We start from the raw sequence: 5,763 nt of genomic DNA on the forward strand, positions 1-5,763 counted from the left end.
CAAAATATACAAGGAACGAAATAACTGAGACCGATTAAGACAGAAGCATTACACCACAACAAATTTGTTTTAATTACGAATAGAAAAACTGTGTAAACATTTTATATGCTGAGCGAATAATTATAATAGAAGACTGGATGGTAAAACAACCGGATGCATATGCAGACATACTAACCCACCCATCTAGAGAACAATGAACTAAGAACGTTGTAGAAATTGCATCACTTAAAACGTGACAAGAAGTAACTGCTTTTGACTTCGTTATAGAAAAAAGCTCAACTGGCAAAATTGAATCAAGTGAGACTAAAGTACATAAAATACCTTAAGGAAATAATTAAAACCCAGTAAAAGTGCTACAAGCTATAACATGTTGCCTTAATATACAGATGGGAAAAAGAAATGTCATCCTCCTGCATGACCCAGCAGTTACAGGAAAAGCTCTTACTGTACGAAAAGGCATGTCGGTTGGTTGGAAATGTTACTTGTTCCCAACTAGCTTGTGTAAATTTTCCATTTAATGACCATACCAGCAAAAACCTCCTATGTGCAGAAGAAGCCGGCAATTTTGGAAAACATGTAGAACAATGTAAGTAACTACCATCAAGGAAAGCACTGAGAATTGATCAAGAAGGGAAAGCTTCTAAAACCGCCCGTCCTTCGCTAGGAATAATAGCAACAAATGAAAATATAACTGAAGTATGAATTGGATGGGAATTATGTGCAGAACACACTCATCCAATTCATGAAAAATCCCTAAACTTTAACAGGAACAGGCAATGACCAGGAAACTTCGGACTTCTTCTGGCTGATTAAATATCCAGCCTTTTCGGATCATCAGTTACTGCTCTCGTTGTTCAGGGCAGTCGATAGACAAGTGGAAATCTGAGGGTGCTTCAAAAAGTTTATGGGGGGAATAAAGTGTATGAGAAAATGGAATTTAAAGGCAATGAAAACTTTCTGCCTCCCCAGTGAAAAAGTCTGTGGCTAAAGGGGGCTCAAAAGGCCATGGGGGGGGCGGTTCAAAGTTCACCCTTGACTACACCCACCCTATAGAAGGTGAAATCATGGATGCTGCCTGTTTTAGCAGTTGCGACCATTGAGAGAAGCTGGGGCAAGGTTACGGTAACCTCTGTGGTGTCTTTTTCCAAAAAGTCATTTGAAATATCTCACCAAAAAATATTTGAACCAGAATAATCTATGTGGTTGGCTGGGTGTGGTGGCCAACAGCTAAGCAAGTTATGAATTACGTTATTTCCAGATTCTTGAGGACGAGGAAGAGGAAGAAGATGAAAACGTACACTCACTTTTTATGGAATATTTTGTATGAGTCCTTGAATAAAACTTGGCAGCCAGAACTAGAAAAGTAATAAAAGCTCTCACAATTTAAATATTTGAAAACAAAAGCAGGCTACGAAAGCATCTACGTAAAGGAGTTAGCCCCTTTCAACAAACGATGCTGTGGAGCAATTGGAGATGTCGTGGGAGAAAAATGGTAGCTGGCATGTCACACATTATACAAATTAATTAAACATTGATCACACATTTAAATGGAAAAAAAATCCCCAACTATAAAATGGTGCTATGTGAGGTTGTTTGTCTTTCTGTAACTTCATAAGGAGAAGAGAGAATCTAGATTCAACAGCCCAGGGCTAATTTCCTGTGAAGTTGATGTCAGATGTATCTCCTTTCTCCAGCCTTTTATTGCCAATTCCAACAGCAGTCAACCGTCCAGTGGAAAAGCACATTCTACTCCTCTGCTGGGTTCAGAAGTTTATTGCAATGGCCACACAAAATTTACAGACCACATTTATGAGTATGGGGTTTATCAGGGAAGTAACAGGGTCAAGATCAGGAGGGACTCAGTAGACAGGCCTTTGATCAGAACAGCCTCTTCTCAATTGTGCTTGCAGGCAGGTTCCTTCCTGGCCTCTTGGCCCGGCTCTCTGCTAAGGCAAGAGTTACTAAGTTCTTGTACTCCACCAGTGAAGGACTGGAAACACCCCACTCGACCAGCAAGTCTCCTGCCCACAGGCACTCAGCTGTTTTGCACTGTGGACTGATAAGCCTGTCACACCATCTCCTGCAGATTTCCTGCATCTGCTATTTACGTGTTGCTACTTCCCACGGTCTCTTGCAATCTCTGGTATTACAGCTCTTAGCCTCCAGGATCTAAGACAGTGGTTCTCAACCTTCCTAATGCTGAGACCTTTTAATACAGTTCCTCATGTTGTGGTGACCCCCAACCATAACATTGTTGTTGTTGCTACTTCAGCACTGTAAGTTTGCTACTGTTATGAATCATAATGTAAAATAGCTGATATGCAGGATGTATTTTCATTGTTACAAATTGAAAATAATTGAAGCATAGTGATTAATCACAAAAACAATATATAATTCTATAGTGTGAAATATTTATTTCTAATGACAAATAAATGAAATTTTGTCTTGAAGCATGGTGTAGCGTGGGTGACAGTCTTCACACCGGGTACTCATAGGTGGACGTATCTGCACATGGGCGGACCTGCCTGGAGACAGCTAGAGGAGCAGTGTCTTGGTTCCTAAGACCATCGGAAATATGTGTTTTCTAATGGTCTTAGTAGGCAACCCCTGTGAAAGAATCGTTCGACCCCCAGAGGGGTTGTGACCCACGGGTTGAGAACCATTGGTCTTAGAAGTTCCCAGCAAAGGGTGCACTCTATTCCCATCTCTTTTTCTTGGTGGTAGTCAGGTCCCCATTTCTCTCTCTGGGGTGACTAATTTTAAGCCTAGTGGGATTGAAGAAATTCAGGGCTGATCGAGGAAAGCTAATGACCTTGAAAGCAGCATTACTCTGTTTACGAGGACCAAGGAACTGACAGACATATGCAGGAGGACTTCTGGGGGCAGTCTGTGCAGGGAACCACCAGAAGAGCAAAATGGCAGGAGCCCCCTAAGGAGCAGTAGCAGAAGACTTACAGGCTGAATTGTGTGTAAGTAGTGTCCCTCTTATTACAGGCGCTGTTAGGTCCCCATTGAACTGCTAACTACAGGTCTGTTATGCAAAGCTCCTTCGAGGGAGAAAACTGAGATATCTCCTTGCACAAAGAGTCACAATTGGTAAACATTTACAGGGTTCCCAGGAACCCCTGGTGGTATAGTGGTTATGAATTCAGCTGCAATCCAAAAGGTCAGCAGTTCAAAACCACCAGCCACTCCTTGGGAGAAAGAGGAGGCTTTCCATTTTCTTTCTATTTTTTTCCTAAACTATTTTACTAGGAGTTAATCCAGACATCACACTATTCCATAGTTCAATCCTATCAAGCAGTGGTGTCCAATTGCTATCACAATCCCTTTCATAGCAGTTTCCTACTTGAACTCCCTGATATCAGTTTCCCCTTTACCCCCACACTTCCCCACTGTACCCCTCCCAGGGGGCCTTATTCTTTTTTTTGGGGGGGGGGCTTATTCTAATTGTCTCTGTAGAGTCAGTTATCCTGGGGTTCGTATACAGAAAACCATAACATAATAGAATCAAGAAGGCTACCAACAATGACAAAATACAACAAACTCCAATATGAAAAAAATAATATTAAAAAGCAGATCAAGCACAATGTGTATCAGAAAGGAGATCAAATGACAAGGTTTATACCATTCAAGTCAGATTTGTCATTTTAATCTACTGCAGTCATCTCTCCAATACATTCTGTCTAACAACCAGGTTATTCCCATCCCTTAAGGAGGTTAGGGGGAAATCATCAGAGGCTGAGTCCCTGTGGAGATGCTGCAGATGTATTTTGGGCTTCCGCTGTCATCCATCGCCTTCTGCACACAAGAATCTCACAATTTAAACTCTGATACTATTCCCTCCTTTGGATTGGGGCTATATCATTAACAATCCTTGGATCATGGATGATGGTGTGCTTCTTCCATGCGATCTTAGTTGATGTCTCACTTAGATGGCTGCTTATTTAAAAACAAGCCTTTAAGACCCCAGATACTATTCTTTCTGATAGCCAGGCACCATCTAATTTCTTCACCATGCTTTGCTGAAGCGCCCATAAATGCTTCCTTCATGAGGGTGAGTATCAAGGCAGGGGCATGCCATAAGATTGGAGCTACAGCCCAGAATCTGCAAGCTGCATACCTACGAGTTGGCGTTCACTACTGTGCTCCGGAATGCAGACCAGGAAACGGAAAGCACAGGCCCCGTTGAGTCAAATGAGGCAAATGTATGGACAGCCTTGTCAACCCTATTAGAGATACCCTGCTGGGACGCTTCCTCAATTGGAAACAAATGTGCCATCTTGGAAAGACGCTGACCCCTGCCTGGTATTCCCATCCGGTCTATGAGAGATACTGGCAGCATTATTACCAAGGAATGGCCTGGATGCAGAACCACACCGCCTTGCTTACAGGAAGGCTCTAGAATCCTACGCCAATCCCCTGTGGTACGTCTCTGCTGTGTCTCTAAACTACAGCCATCCTGCTGAACAAAGGGAATGTCCTTGGTCCTCCTACAGCCCTCACTCGGGGGCCCAGAGACCCCAGGGTGCACAGCTGCATCCTTGGGGGTCTTGGCAGCACCCACGTGCCCACGCTCAGTTCCAGACCTGCACCAGAGAAACGGCAGCTTTCACATTAGAGGAGAAGATGGCGAGCGAGTCAGACGAGGAGATTGAGTGCATGCGTGCGACCTGAGCAACATGCAGATCGCCCCGGAGCTGCGCGAGTACTTTGAGCAGACGGAGCTGCACAAAGAGGAGCGACGGCGGCTGCAGCAACTGGAGGATGCGCGTCTCAGCGAGTATGGGAACGCTGACCGTGACCTGTACTTCTCCAACCACTGGTCGGTGGAGCCCCCATCAGGGAGGCCTGACGAGAGGCGCCAGGCCGAGATGAAGCGTTCAAGCCCCAAATCCATCCCTGATCTATGTTTTTTTAACTGACTCTGTTTCACCTTAGCGACATCTTGTTAATTTATGGCAGAGAATTTTATCAATCATCTCTCTGTAGCATAAGGACCTTCTATTTATAGTGTCATTGATTAGCCGATGGTACTAATTTTAAAACACTGTTGAGAGAGGGAAATCTAACAAATGTTGGCTAAGTACATATCACAACACATGGATTATTCACTCGCACAGAATACTTCCTATGTGACTGGACACTATTTCCCCAAACAATGAGAGTTGGTGGTCAGGCAAAACTTAGAGTAATAGTCACTGACAACGTGAGACTCAGGTCTGCCAAAATAATATATATCTCCATACAGTAAATAGGGCACTGAAGTCCTAAGTAAATGTTAGTCCACTTACCTACAGTTCAGTACTCTTGATATAGCTGTCTTCTGCTTCTTCACACACCGTGCAGTTTCGATCTTAAGTCTTCAGGTTACAGGTGTGTTTGAGGTAGAGCCTAGTTCACCTCGTGAGCTTTCCACATTGCATTCCTCTGGTATGGCCTTTGGAGGGTGTTATGCACCTTGAAGAGCCAGGATTGAATGTCCCAGTGTTCTATGGCCCTTGGCCTGGGTTCCAAGGGGGGGTGTTGCAGCCTCAGAAGCCCACAGGGGCAATTCTACCCTGTCCTATAAGGTCCGCACGAGTCTTCATCAATTCGATGGCAGTGAGTTTGTTTTGGGGTGGCTTTTTTTTTGTTGGTTTAAAATATTACCCTGATTTTTGAAACGGAAAAAAAATTACAAGAAAATACAGACCAATGTCTCTTATATTACAAAAGTGAAAATTCTCAATAAAATATCATCAAACGGAAATTAATAATATA

The 5,763-nt window shown here is 43.4% G+C and overlaps 1 pseudogene; it reads left to right on the forward strand.

Moving 5' to 3' along the window:
• The first annotated feature begins 1,473 nt into the window (after positions 1-1,473).
• Positions 1,474-4,925, forward strand: LOC101656317 (annotated as a pseudogene).
• The last annotated feature ends 838 nt before the right edge of the window (positions 4,926-5,763 follow it).

The sequence above is a fragment of the Echinops telfairi genome, unplaced genomic scaffold, assembly GCF_000313985.2.
Source record: "Echinops telfairi isolate 266 unplaced genomic scaffold, ASM31398v2 ScPeMD7_7469;HRSCAF=8507_0, whole genome shotgun sequence".
Taxonomy (NCBI): Eukaryota; Metazoa; Chordata; class Mammalia; order Afrosoricida; family Tenrecidae; genus Echinops; species Echinops telfairi.